General features: G+C 41.3%; 1 protein-coding gene across 2 annotated transcripts in view; it reads right to left on the reverse strand.

Annotated features, from left to right (window-relative positions):
• GALNTL6 (polypeptide N-acetylgalactosaminyltransferase like 6) overlaps window positions 1–15,432 on the reverse strand; it is a 1,210,113-nt gene that overhangs the window by 2,638 nt on the left and 1,192,043 nt on the right. The gene's annotated exons all lie outside the window — the stretch shown is intronic.

A 15,432-nucleotide genomic window follows, 5' to 3' on the forward strand; every position in this document is an offset into this window, starting at 1 on the left:
GCTGCTCACATTTTGGGATCAAGAAATGTTTTACTTAGTTTAGGAAAGGTTTACAGGCTCTGGTTACCTTTATCTGAGGAATACTAAACTTGCAATGCTTTTAGAATTAGGAGTTTCTCAGGCACCCTTTGTAAACATTTCTGGGTTACTCCTGGATTTTAAGACTCCATCAAGCAATATTTAATGTCCTTTTAGGATCCGGATGTTTGCATAGTTAAGCACTGCATGAAGGAAGAAAGAATAAGGAAGGAGAAAGGCAACCTGCAGGCAATTTAGTTTGCCTGTTTCTATTTTCAGTGTAAACAAAGAGCTGTGCCTAATACAAAGGCTTGCTATTCTCTTCTGCTCTCTTTATGAGTTTCCTGAGTTTATTGTGGATTTTACTCTCCTTACACAAAGAGGGCTCCTGAGATCTCCTTGCCATTTTCTTTCCCTCCTGCTTCATTAATTCCACCGGTGTCTGACCCCAGGGAAAGACTGAGAAACTCTCTCCTCCGGGGTGGAGGAAGCAGCTTTCAGGAGGAAGGAGAATGCAAGCTGCAGCTCACTCCACCAGCCCTTCTTTTCTGGGGCTCCTAGATATTTGCTGTCCCAGATGCCCTCTCCCAGCCGCCACTGTGGCTCCTCGGGCAGCAGTCTCCTTCATTATCTTCTCTCTACTTCTCCAGAATCTCTCATGCTCATTCTCCCAGCCCCAGCCACTAGTGAAGCTACATGGATATGTATTATAATATACAATTATAATATATCCATGCATTATATAATACGTATAATATGTGTATTATAATATATATGGATATAATATATTTAAGTCAGTTTTTCAAAGAGCACTCTTAAGCTGTTATAGTCATGAAAATTCTAGGTGACCTGCTACATTCTAATTCACTTTGTTCTATACACATGCACTTCTTGCCCCTTCTTCACCATCTGTATTTTTTTCTGTTGTTACCTTTATCAATAGCTCATGTGGGGCTGGGCACTGTGGCTAACACCTGTGGTCCCAGCACTTTGGGAGGCCATGGCGGGCAGATCACTGGAGGCCAGGAATTCGAGACCAGCCTGGCCAACATGGTGAAACCTCGTTTCTAATAAAAATATAAAAATTAGCCGGGCGTGGTGGTACACGTCTCTAAATCCAGCTACGTGGGAAGCAGAGGCAGGAGAATCGCTTGAACCTAGGGAGGCGGAGGTTGCAGGGAACTGAGATCAGGCCACTGCACTCCAGCTTGGGAAACAGAGCAAGACTCTGTCTCAAAACAAACAAATGAAACAAAAATAAAAACAAAAACAAAAGGAAAAGAAAAAAGAAAAGCTCTTGTGGGCTCTCCAGATGAGCACAATTTCCCCCTCAAAACACACGTCTCCGTGAACGTTAAGAAATGAGAAAAGGAGTAGGACATGTTTCTATTCTCTTTTCTTCCCTAGCTTGTGTATCTCAGCATGCATGCAAATGCCAAACCCGACTTTCTGAACATTTTATTTTTTCAAACATTATTTTCTGAGCCATCAACTGGTCATATTTTTCCAAATCCCATATTGGAACACATCCTCTGACAAATACAGGTGTACTCCTGGGGTGAACCCAGTCGAGTATGCAAATATACCGCTACCGCGAACCGTCCAGAATATGTTTGCTGTTATTGTACTTCATGTTCTCATAAAAGTTGAAAAATTGGATTCCCTTCATCTGTCTATGTCTGAGAAGCTTCATCAGTAAAATGCGGGGGCGGGGGGGATTAGATAAATCTCTGGAGCCTCTCCTAGTCATAAAATTGAATGAGCATTTTACTCCAAAGGTCACTAGTGACAGAGACAAATGACAGGGTGTCAAACTAGAGACCATCCACAGTGATCGGTAGATCCACAGACTAACTGTTCCCTGGTTGGAGACAGAGCTCTGCTCGCCCTTGTCTTGGGAGTGCCCAGCAAAGTCCCGGAAGTGAAGCTTCTCGAAGCGCCCTTGCCTTGCCCATAGCTAGCATTTTCCACTTTTGACCTTGGGGGCTAGCTACATCATTGCCATCTTTAAGTTTCTACTCAACTGAGCTTGTGAATCACTAAATGTCTTTCCTGGTGCTTTTCCTGGTTGGAATTAAGTCAGTGGATCGAGTAATTATTTTTTGAATGTGGTCTTTGGTTCTATGACAGCCTTTCCCTCCTCTGCCCTTCACCTCAGTGGTCACAGCAGTGATGCTGGAACAGAATTGAACACAGTTTTTTCTGTGGAATAGACTTCTGAGTGTTTCGGTAAGTGTGCTGCTCTAAAACAACCCTCCCTAAAGGACGATAGATGTTCTTTCTGTGCTTTTAACTAGATTGTTCTCTGTCCAGTCCTGGGGCATGGCACAGCCTGTGCTCTGGCTATTCACAGTGTAATCCAGCAGTGCATTTCCCTTTATTACTTCCACTTTTCCTGGATGCCTGCTCCATCTATTTTTGTGTTGTTCTGTTTGTTTGGGTTTTGTTTTGTTTTGTTTTGCCTGAGAAAATGAGAAATCCTTGAGAGGAAATGTGAAAGTTTGAATCCAGAACTACTTCCTAATCAGTGCTCAATGCCAGTCGATCAGTGCACCCTGGCAACTTTAGGTGCGCCTTTCCAGGTAGCTCATTGGAAGGGGCACTTCTTTATAGCAGGCCTGTGGACTTGATTGACGTGTGTGTGACACTCTGTGGCACTCACGGGTTTGTGCTAGACTTTATTAGGTTCCATAGTCCTGTAGGCTCTGAACTCTAAAAGAATGTGTGAGTTACAGAAAATATTCCACGATGGTCATAAAAGAACCAAATGCTAAAGATGCAAAGATAGTAAAATAGGTATATGAGTCCATTATGTATAGGAAGGTGATTCCAAGAACGAAACTATCACACGGTGGGCAGAGACAACATGGTGCTGGGGAAACACGGACAACATGGTGCTGGGGAAACACGGGCAACATGGTGCTGGGGAAACACGGGCAACATGGTACTGGGGAAACACGGACAACGTGGTGCTGGGGAAACACGGGCAACATGGTGCTGGGGAAACGCGGGCAACATGGTGCTTGGATTTGTGGCATAGGGGATTTATCAGATTTTAGTCCTGCTGTGTAATCTTGGACAACTTGTTTAATTTTCTGAACCTCAGGTTACTTATCTGTAACATGTAAATGACAGTACGCCTCACATATTTATTTTGAGGATAAAAAGAGTTAATAGATACAAAATCACTGGCATAGTGTCCTGCCAATAGGTAAATAACTAAGTAATAGTGATTCCACTCTCCCTTTCTTTCTTTATTTTTAGTCAGAGAGCGTCCCCAGTTCTAAAAATCAGAATGTACCAACCATCTGGTCTGAGACCAGCTATTCAACACTAAATTGTGTTTTCTGAAGTCTGGCAAAATAGAATTTTAAAAAATTAGCCTCTGCCTCAACTGTTATCCAAACTGATGCGATAGTACCTCCCATTTTAAGCAAAAGAATTTATGGAGTGAAGGTATCCATGGCTCTGAAATGAGCTCTTCTGTGCAATTACGATCAGAGCTTGTATCTGATCTGTGTGTTTAGGTCCTTTGCCTAGAAGGTAACATTAATCACGTCAGTTGAGTTTGACAAATATTTAAGTGACTTTTACTTTCTGGTATGTATGAGGAGAGAGCATAGAAAGATAACCTAAGACGCACCCTCTGACCCAAGACATAGGGGAGACCAATAGGTAAACAAGAAATGTTTGTAGTAGGCCAGGTGCGGTGGCTCACACCTGTAATCCCAGCACTTTGGGAGGCCAAGGTGGTTGGATCACCTAATGTCAGGAGTTCGAGACCAGCCTGACCAACATGCAGAAACCTCGTCTCTACTAAAAATACAAAATTAGCCAGGCTTGGTGGCACATGCCTATAATCCCAACTACTCAGGAGGCTGAAGCAGGACAATCGCTTGAACCTGGGAGGCGGAGGTTGCGGTGAGCCAAGATCACGCCATTGCACTCCAGCCTAGGCAACAAGAGTGAAACCTCGTCTCAAAAAAAAAAAAAAGAAAGAAAGAAAGAAATGTTTGCAGTAAAAACTTGTCAATGACACTGTAGATGAGAGTGAATAGGATATGAATTAGGTTGTTCTAGATTTAAGGAAGAATATATGAAAAAAATATATAAAATAACATGTATATTTATGCATTTAATTTATTCAACAAAAGAATGTGTTAGGCACCTGCTATTTGCCAGGCACTATTTTGGGTGCTTGAAATATGAATTTAATGAGACAAAAATCCCTGCCATCCTGGAGCTTGTTTTCTAGAGGTAGGGGTGAGGATGGGGCAGTGGGGCCACAGACAGTGAGCAATGAACATAGTAGGTAAACACATAGCCTGTTCAGAGGTGACATGAAAAAAATTAAGGTGGTCAGAAGGACCTGGAGTGCCAGGGGTGGGGCCAATGTGAACATTGAATAGAGTGGCCAGGATAAACCTCACTGAGAAGGTAACATCTGAGGAGTCTCCAAGAAGGTAAGTTAATTAACCATGCAAAGGGTCTCAGACCCTTTACCCAGAGGGAATGGCCAGGGTTTAGGTCCTAAGCAGGTATGCACCCTGGTGGTTAGAGAACAGTGAGGAAGCCAGAGTAAGGAGAAGTTGTCAGAGGTGATGGAGGTTGGGTCTTGTGCCAGAGACCAGTAAGTCATATGGTATAGGTGGAGTAAGAGGAAAAATTCCAGACGAGGATATCCGAGAGGTAGGCAGGGGCCACATCATGAAAAAATGGTGGTATAGTGCTAAGACTTGACTTCTCATGAAAGTATCTCAGAATGGTCTTTGGGAGATTTGAACAAGAGTCACAGGGTCTATAGTTAGGGTGGCAGTGAGGAAGATGGAGGAGGCGTAGAAAGGCATTGGACTGCACTAAGAGAGAACCACCAGAGGCTACCTCAATGATTCAGATTTCAGCTGATGCAAAAACGAGAGCAATGGGGATGAGTTGGGGGTGACCCAGGGAGTGATCTGAGAAGTAAATGCATTGGACATTCTGATTAATGAGATGTGGAGGTTGAAGTAGAAGGAGGAGGTGGATGTCTAGAGGAAAAGCCGTATCGAGGCAAGAAATGCAGAAAGAGAAACATGATTGGTGTGGGAATGATAATGATTTCAGTTTTAGGTATGATGAGTTGGAGATGCTTATGGGACATCAAGGTTTAGATGCCCAGTGAGCAGTTAGATATAGGCTGGATCTCAGGGTAGCTCCTCTGTGTCAAGTTGGGAGACTTGAGTTACCCCCTCCTATCAATTTCCATGTAAGTAGAAGGATTCATTGTAAGAGTATACATTGGAAGAGGATATTTCTGTAAGAGAGAACTCCTTCCTGTTCAAAGCCTTTTGTGTCTAATATGGGTATGAGGGAATGAAGGTTTGGAATTATGAAACCAGTTTTAATCCTAGTTTTATCTCTGACAATAACCTTTTGTGGTCAGTTAGTTTGTCAGTGATTCAGGGTTTCCATCTGTAAAGTGAACGGAGTGGGCAGGAGGGGAGTGGGATGAGACAGGGAATTAAAAGATCTGCTTTCCCACCTCTTAGGGTTGTGCAGATGAACAAGGTTGATATTTGACTACCCTTTGAGCCATCTGGAAGAAAGACAAATCAAGGAGGCTTTTTGTGCCTATTTTTACTGTTGGCATCTGAGAGAACGCAAATAACACCTTGATAGGCATAAAAAGGACAGACCAGTCTCTTTGTCTACCCTTTTCCATTTTTTCTTTGACAGCTAGAATTCCTCACTGCAGGAGAAAATTGGTCTTCCTGCATCGGTGGTTAATTTGGCCAATGAGAAATAATGTTTCATTGCTGGGCAAAGTGGCTCATCCCTGTAATCCCAGCACTTTGGGAGGCCGAGGCGGGTGGATCTCCTGAGGTCCAGGAGTTGAAGATCAGACTGGCCAACATAGTGAAACCCCATCTCTACTAAAAAACACAAAAATTAGCTGGGCATGGTGGCACATGCCTGTAATCCCAGCTACTTGGGAGGCTGAGGCACCAGAATCACTTGAACCCAGGAGGCGGAGGTTGCAGTGAACTGAGATCACGCCACTGCACTCTAGCCTGGGTGACAGAGCGAGACTCAGTCTCAAAAAAAGAAAAGAAATAATGTTTATTAATGCCCTGACAGAACCCCTTGGTGTGTGTGCTGAGACGGTGCTGGCTACAGCAAGCCTTCAAACCCTCCTTCTGCTCGTCTCACCAGCTTTTTTGGGCTGTGGTCAAGTGATATGTACAACCTGTCCTCAATTCTCCTGAGAGCAGCCAGGATCATGGGGGAAAAAAAAAAAAAAAAAAAAAATCAATCCTGATGTGTTAGATCCCTGCTCTGCAATCCATTCAAACAGTTCACACTCCCTTAGCTAAATTCTTAGCATGACCTACAAGGTCTTTTGTAGTCCTGCTTCTACAGATGTCTGGCCTTTTCTATATTTTTGAGACAGGGTCTCACTTTGTTGCCCAGGCTGAAGGGCAGTGGCGACACCTTGGCTCACTGCAGCCTGGACATCCCAGGCTCAAACAATCGTTCCCTCTCAGCCTGAGTAGCTGGGACCACATGCATGCTGCCACCACACACAGCTAATTTTTGTATTTTTTTTTGTAGAGATGGGGTTTTGCCATGTTGTCCAGGCTGGGATGTCTGACCTTATATCACTTTTTTTTTTTTTTTTTTTTTTTTTTGAGACGGAGTCTCGCTCTGTCGCCCAAGCTGGAGTGCAGTGCTGATTCTCGGCTCATTGCTAGCTCCTCCTCCTGGGTTCACGCCATTCTTCTGCCTCAGTCTCCAGAGTAGCTGGGACTACAGGCGCCTGCCACCATGCCTGGCTAATTCTTTTTGTATTTTTAGTAGAGACGGGGTTTCACTGTGTTAGCCAGGATGGTCTTGATTTCCTGACCTCGTGATCCCCCCGCCTCGGCCTCCCAAAGTGCTGGGATTACAGGCGTGAGCCACGGCGCCCGGCCCTTATATTACTTTTAATGGCAAAAACTGCAGTTACTTTCGCACCAACCTAATAGTTCATTTTCTGCTGCACGTATGCATTTCAACTGGCTTCTTTCTGTTCTGAGAAAAACAATATCCTTCTTATCTCAGGGTCTTGCACAAGTTGATCTGGATGTCTGGGGTCTTTTTCTCCATCACTTGCTTTACCCATCTAAAAAGGTAAAAGTCTCCATCTTTTCGGTCTCCATTTAGAAGTTAGTTTGTCAGAGAAGGCTTCCCCACCCTTCTCATCTGGATAGTGCCCAGTGTTTTGTGTTGTCATATTATCCTGTACACTTCCTTTTAGTAGTATTTGTCTGCTTCCCCTCCATACTGAAAGCTCTATGAGTAGAACAAGCCCATATGTTTTCCATCTTGTTTCCATCTATCCATATCTCTTCAGATCCCCTCAGTAAACCTGCCCCAAGTCATGTGAACATAATAGCTACTGTTTGTCAAACGTGTATCTAGGTGTCAGGCAGCGCTAAGTATTCTACCCAGAGTTTCTCTCTTATTTTTTTTTTCCTACCTAAATCCATTTAAGCAACCTGAAGAGATGGTGAATGTGGACAAACAGGAAGCTAGATTCCCTTATTCATTCATTCGATGAATTTGAATTAAGTACCTATTAGGTGCCATAGAGTGTTTTAGATGCTGGAAAGAGTGCACGAAAGAAAGCTGAGAAAAATTCCTGCTCTCATGAAATTGATATTTTAAGATTGAGCTATAACTAAATAGTTAAAATAGTACAGAAATGTACAGTGTAGAAATATGAGTAGTTAGCCCATCTATTTCTGTATGCAAACTTATTTGGAGAGCTAAAATCAAATCAGAAGTTATCTTGTTGAATGCATGGTATAGTAGCAGCTAACATCAATTGAACTCTTGTTGTGTGCTATGCTTTAGGTGCACTTAAATTTTTAAAAAATTATCAGGATAACCTGCTAAGGCACATACTAAAGTAGATAATAAAGGGCATTATTATCCCCAATTTATAAATGAAGAAACAGAAATTCATAGTAAGAAAGTTGCCCAAGGTCCCAAAGCCAGCATCTACAGTGGGGCCATGACTATTATTGGGCCCTGCAGGAGCCAGAGCCTGTGTTCTCTCTCTCTTTTCTTGAGACAGGGTCTTGCTGGGTCACCCAGGCTGGAGTGCAGAAGTGCAGTGGCATGATTCACTGTAGCCTAGTCCTGCCAGGTTTAGGTGATCCTCCTGCCTCAGCCTCCCAAATACCTGGGACCACAGGTCTGTGACACTACGCCCAGCTTTTTTTTTTTTTTTTTTTTTTTTTTTTTTTTTTTTTTTTTTTTTTTTTTTTTTTTTTTTTTGCTAGAGACAGGGTTTCACCACGTTGTCCATGCTGAGCTTGAACTCCTGGGCTCTAATGATCTGTCTCGGCCTCTCAAATGCCTCGGCCTCCCAGAATGCTAGGATTAGGAATGAAACATAACTCAGAGGTTAAGAGCACAGACTGGGCGCAGAGTCTCTGAGTTAGGTTTCATCTCTTTTCTTGGCTAAGCCAACTACCAGTCCTGCTCCCACCCCACACCTGCTTGGTAGGAAAGAATTGTCCTGATCAACAAACACTAATTTGATTTTTTCATAGTTCTTATTAACACGATTCTTTTCTGTTTGACAGTCTAGATCTGGGCAGGCATTCAATTCACAAAGACTTTCTCTTTATGGAAGAGCCCCAGGATAGTCAGAGATAACAGCGCCTTTCTATTTCGGAGTGACCACAGAATGGCAGTTAAGTATGTTAGGTAATCAGTAGGAATATTGCTTAAGTTGAAATGGTAAAAGTTAGAAGGTCATAACAACCTAAGTGATTTCAGCTGGGTTAGACATACAGCTAAAAATAGGATGGGAAGATAGAATTAATTATTGAAAAGGCAGCTTCACTGCTGGGGCGAATGTATAGTAAGAGTTAGCCTCATTCTTCTTTGACAAGGTGACTGAATTTTCAATTTGCACTGAAATTTTCTCCATAAGGATCGCAACTCCTTAGGATAAAATGACTTAAGTCGTCTGTTACCAAAAAGGGCATGTTGCAGACATTGGGCATCCGGTTTTCAGCAAGGTGTTTGAAGAGTTCAATTTTGTTTCCTTATGGGCAAGCTGGAGAATGGTGGTCTAGAAGATCATTTTACATGAATTTTTTTCTGGTTGAGTAACTTCCTCCAAATGATGCTCATTAATGGATTTTGTTACCTCTACCATATGATAGAGTGCTCAGTGCTTGACTTTGCACTGCAATCAACAATTTAGATGAAGGAATGAATGGATGTTGATCCAATCTGTGGTTGGAACAAATTATAGTTCAATTGCTATTAAGTTGAATCAAAATGTTTAAATCCAGGTTGGGATAATTATAATAGGATAGAGTTTAATGGAAAAAAAGTGGATAGCAACATAAATGTAAAAGATGACCTCTACAGGTGTAATATTGGAGAGATATGTCTGTTTAGCAAAGCAAGACAAAAAGACTGAGATTTTTTTCTCCCATACTGAAAGCTCATTAAGAAGCTGAGTGTGTGAAGTTAAGACAGGAAATCAATCAACTCAGGCTAAATTAACAGAAACATTGCTCACAACAAAGTGTGCTAGAAGCTCATAACAAAAGGTGCTAGAAACTTATTATACTTTCCTTGGTGACAACATTCCTACAATATTGTGTGCTGAGAATCATGCAACTCTCTAAGACTATCTGCAATACATTAGGGGCGAGTGTCCAGGAGATCAAGGTAGGTTCAAATTAAGTCATATGGAGAGCAGTGGCAGGAATTTGGGCCATTTAATTGGATTAAAGACCAGGCAGGTATTTGTTCAAATATTTGGGATCTGTCTTGAGTGAAAACAATTAAATATAATCTGTGTGGTAACCAAAGGCCAGGGAAGAGCTTTCTGGCAATTGGGACTGTCCAAACATAAATGGGCTGACCTGGGAGAGTGTGACTGCCCAACCTCTGACAACATGTCCAGGATTTTTTAGAGACTTCATTTATCAGAACCAGAGTTGAATTACATGACTTTTAGGTTAAACTTGTTATATACACTTTCTTTATTTTTTGGTTCCAAATCAATACCTGTCCAGAACGATTTAAAATAACAACCTCGAGCCCTTCTATCTGGCATCTTTGTGGAGCGGTACATCTTCATTTTATGAACGGAGAGGCCAAAACCTGGCATATATCATAAGTTACAACAAATAGTCAAATGTAGGCAGATGCCAAGAATTCCACCCACTCACTTTTTAAATGAATGAGATTGTTACACTGTTATCAATTCAGCCTGGCAGATGCCTTCTTACCTGTACTTCCTGTTTGATGCTATTTGCAAGTCCTTTATTATGAAAGTTAAATTATAAGAACCCCCAGAGAGCAACTAAGGAAAGTAATTTTAGATCTTTTATTTTTGGTCTTTGGGAGGTTGCATATGTAGTTTTCAGACAAAGAAATGTGTTAACTTTTATCCAGCACAGGTTGGGGTTTATGAAGGCAGGGTTCATATCGATAATTGAACTAGTGGTTCTTTAAGCCGGTCAATGAATGCTTATTTAGGAACTTCATATATTAGGTATTAGGCAGGCTGTATAGAAATTTTTTAAAAAGTTCTTGCCTTCAGGTAGTTGGCAGGGGTGAGGGGGTTAAGTATGTATAATATACAGTGTTTTAAGTACAAAGAAGGAAACAAAATGCTATAGGAGTACAGGAAGAGGGGAAAATTCCAACTAGAGCAAAAGGGAGGAGTAGATGAAAGGAAGAAGGTAAAAGTTAGAGTTACAAAAGTGATTCTCCATCTGACTGCCTATTAGAATCTCTTGGGACCTTTCTAAGAATATCAATACCCAGCCTTCACCTTCTAGGGAGCCTCAGTCAGTCTATCCTCATGCCAGTACATTGCCTTAATAATACACCTTTTTAATGTTTTGACACCTGACAATGTTTTAGTACTTTTTTTTCCTTCTTCAAGATTTTCTTAGCTATTCTTGTCCCTTACATTTCCATGTAAATTTTAGAATCAGGTTATCAGTTTCCACAAATAAGCCTCCTGAGATTTGTTTGGTTTTGCATTAAATGTTTGGATAATTTAAAAACTGACATCCTCATAATATTGAGACATAAACCTTGAACATGACGGATCCCTCTATAGTTTTTCAGATTTTTCTTAGTGATGCTTTGTAGTTTTCAGCATGAAAGTCTTGCACATCTTTACTGTGATTTATTCCTATTTTGTGCTTTTCATAGTGGCCAAATGGAACCACTTTTAAACTTCATTTTCTATTTTTTGTTGCTAGTATATAAACAATTCATTTTCATCTTGGGCCTATGCTAAATGTATTTATTCATTTTTAAAATAGTTTAGCTGCATAATCTTTTGGATTTTCTAAATATCCCAACATGACATCTACAAATAGACTGTTTTATTTCTCCCTTTCTAATTCTTATACCTTTAAATGTCTGTATCTTGCCTGATTACACAGATTAGATATCCTATACAAGGTTGAAAAACATGATTATAGTCAACGTTCTATTTTATTCCCCATCTCTGGAGGACAGCTTTAACATTTCACCACTAAGAGTGATGGTAGTTGTGAGTTTTTGGCTATACTTACTATTAGATTAAGTTAGTTTATTTTTATTAGCTTACTTTCTGTATGGCTAAGACTATTTAGTTACATGGTAAAAACTTGAGGATTCAACAATGGACCAATGTATATATGACCTCTTGACTTACAATAAAAGCGTCGCTTCAGTGCAGTGGGAAAAAATGGTCTTTTAAATAAATGGTGATTAATCAATAGCATGTCTCTATCAGTATATATCTGTATCTATTTCTATCTATCTCTATATATGAATCAACCCTTATCTTATGTTATGCACATAAAAATATTTCAGGGAGGGCTGGGCGCAGTGGCTCACACCTGTAATCCCAGCACTTTGGGAGGTTGAGGTGGGCGGATCAGGAGGTCAGGAGTTCGAGACCAGCCTGGCCAACATGGTGAAACCCCATCTCTACTAAAATTACAAAAAGTAGCTGGGTGGCATGTGCCTGCAATACTAGCTACTCAGGAGGCTGAGGAAGGAGACTTGCTTGAATCTGGAAGGAGGAGATTGCAGTGAGCCGAGATCATACCACTGCACTCCAGTCTGGGTAACAGAGAGAGAATCTATCTGATATATAGATAGATATATATATATACACACACTATCTATATATCAGATATATCTATAATCTATCTGATATATAGATAGTGTGTGTATATATATATGTGTGTGTGTATATATATATATATCGAATTTATACCGAAATGTAGAATTCTGAATTATATACCAAAATGTAAAATACTAAGCAATAATATTTCCAAAGACAACTTGGAAGACTACATGAAGGCTAGAATTTCCTAAACAGAACACAAAATCCATGAATCATAAAGAATAGCTTTTCATTAAGACACTCCACTAAACAGAAAAAAAGACAAGTCACCAACTGGAATAAGATATTGCAATGCATATATCCAATGAGGTACATATATATATAGAAAAAAATCCATAAAAATCTGTGTGAAAAAGCCAGACAGCCCATGTTTAAAAAACAGGCAAAAGACTCAAGTAGGTGCTTCACAAATAAGATATCCAAAATGGCTAACAAACATATCACTTTACAATCACAGAATAAAAAAGAAAAAGAAACTGACAATACTAAGTGTTGGTGAGGATGTAGAGCACCCGGATTCTTGACAGTGTCTGTACCCTGAGCATGGCCCTTCAGGCCTTTCCATTTCAGTGCATGCCGGCCTAGATGTCACTGCATCTCTCTACTTAAGGACTTTCCCTGGCCTTAAGAATAGTTCTGTCTGTAAGAGCAGCAGGCCAGAGGTATCAAGGGAGTTGGGTTATTTGTACACCACTCCAGTCAATCTTTGGTCAGGAACCTGATCAAAAAATTGACTCCCTTATGTGTGTTCTATATACCATTTCCAGAGATCTTCAGTAGGATTGAGTTCTAATTGCCTGCAGTGGTACTTGCTTGATAATGCACCCTTTATTGACTTCGATCTCTCATCCGTTTCACTTCCTCACTCCCTGTCAAAATTTTTTTGGGCTATATACCAAATAAACTATGTGCATTCAAATTCTTACTTTAGGTTGTATATATGGCAAAACCCAAACTAAGACATATGCTATAATCTAATAAAATGCTTACTTACAATGGAAAGGGCATGGGAGATAGCTCTTAATTTTGGAGGGATAACAACTGTCAATATTGCTTGGGAGAGATTGCTTTAATGATGTGTTATATTATGATATACCTTGCCATGATGATCAATGTAAAAAGTGCATTGTCACCAACACAGATGGAAATCCTATGATATGATCAGAAACTGTGCTAGAAGTTTTCCATAGTTTATCTCACTCAGTTATCATTATTATATTGGTGAAGCAGTTGAAAGTCATAGAAGCAAAACAGCTATTCAAGATCCCCTTACAATGTCAGGATGAATTGGGGTGTATTAAGCCTGAATAACTCTAAGGGCTGATGGTCAGCTATTATGTTGGCCAGGTTGTGAAGGACCCAGATGAGTATCGAGGGGCTAAAGCGCTCTATCTTCTACTCTATCTTCTACTCAATCAAATGAAGTCATAAAACAGAGGAGTGCCATGACCAGGTATTGTGAAACCTCCCTCTGGCTTCAGGACAGAAGATGGGGAAGGGGAAGGGGAAAGACAGGAGGGAGGGCAGCCCTGTAGGAAGCCATTGCAATAACCCAGGGATAAGATGTGAAGACTGAACCAGTCAGGAGCTGGCTATAGAAATGGCAAAGAGGGGGTGGATTTCAGAGATATTGGCTGAGGGGCGCGGGTGACAAATTTTAGTGACCAATGACTGGGGAGGGAAGTGGGTGACAAGTCTTAGTGACCAATGGGTGTTGAAGAAGAGGAAAGACAGTTTCCTGTTTGATGCTGGGTGAGGACAAGTATTTTTATTGAGGTTGCCTCCACAATTCACTGTTCTTGTAACAGGGGTCCCCCTGGTGGTAAAGGAAAACCAGGAACAGGATTCCTCATCCTGGGTACCTGTTACTGTAGGAAACAGCTGTGCAACTGAACATAGCCCCGGCATCATAGAATAAGGATGCTCTTCTCCTTTTGTGGTGGCAAAGAGCCACATCTAAAAATAACTAAAAGTGGAGGGAGCAAGGCCAGAAAACAACTTTCATCCACTCAAGCAAGGTGGCTTCTGGGCACCTTCTCTCTCCAAGATCTCTCCATGTAGCTGGGAGGGAGGGGTTGGCTGGTATCAGCAACACTGAATCCAAGGCATTGGGGAAATGCTCCTAGGAAATATTGATCTTATTCCTTAAGAGCATGGCAGAGGAAATAGTAGAAACTTTAAAGCCAGATTCACCTGTGTTTGAATCCACATATCTGCTAGTATCAGTTTCTTCCTGTGTAAATTATACAGAAGAGTACCTAAGTGGTTATGAGGTTTGAGATAATGTGTGTAAGAATCAGCTCGATGCCTAAATTGGAGATAATGATGATAATGATGATGATGATGATGACTTTAGGAAGTTAGGAGATGGCTCACACAGCCCTTTAGGCAATTAGTAGAGGGCTCTCATTGACTCATGAATATGCTTATAAAAAGTGGACGTTCCAGGCCGGGCACGGTGGCTCATGCCTGTAATTCCAACACTTTGGGTGGCTAAGGTGGGTGGATCCCCTGAGGTCAGGAGTTCGAGACCAGCCTGGTCAATATGGTGAAACCCTGTCTCTACTAAAAATACAAAATTAGCCGGGCATAGTGGTGCTTGCCTGTAGTCCCAGCTACTTGGGAGGCTGAGGCAGGAGAATTGCCTGAACCTGGGAGGGGAGATTGCAGTGAACCGAGACCACACCATTGCACCCCAGCCTGGGCGACAAGAATGAAACTCGTCTTAAAAAACAAACAAACAAACAAAAACATCCAAAACTGCCAGAAGCCGCCAGAGCCAAGTACTGCTTCCAAATGGACAAGGTAGCACCCCAGAGAGATTCCTCTTTGTGCTTTTTCTCTTTATGCCTTAGGCATAGCCCTTGGAAAAAACAAGAGGAATTTTCTAAAACAGGTGTGTCTGAATAGGCCTGAGTCATCCACCGAGATGTGATATTTCAGAAACTTTCCATTTTGAGCCTTTGCATGTTCCTGATTAAGTATAAATACCTTGCTTGCTGTAAAAATACACATGGAGTGTAACCTTTTGCTAAGTCACGCAAGACCAACAGCTACAAAAAGCTGAGAAGAGAGCCACAGCACAATTGAATCTAGTGGTTTCCTTTCACAAATTCCTTAGGATCCTGGAAAGGTTTAGTATTAAAGCTCATAAGAGTTTCCCCTTGAAACCACTGCAGCCTGTTTTTTTCCTCCCGAGGAGCTCTGTGTATGAGCTGGTCTTA

The sequence above is a fragment of the Macaca thibetana genome, chromosome 5 (genome assembly GCF_024542745.1).
Source record: "Macaca thibetana thibetana isolate TM-01 chromosome 5, ASM2454274v1, whole genome shotgun sequence".
NCBI classification, from domain to species: domain Eukaryota; kingdom Metazoa; phylum Chordata; class Mammalia; order Primates; family Cercopithecidae; genus Macaca; species Macaca thibetana.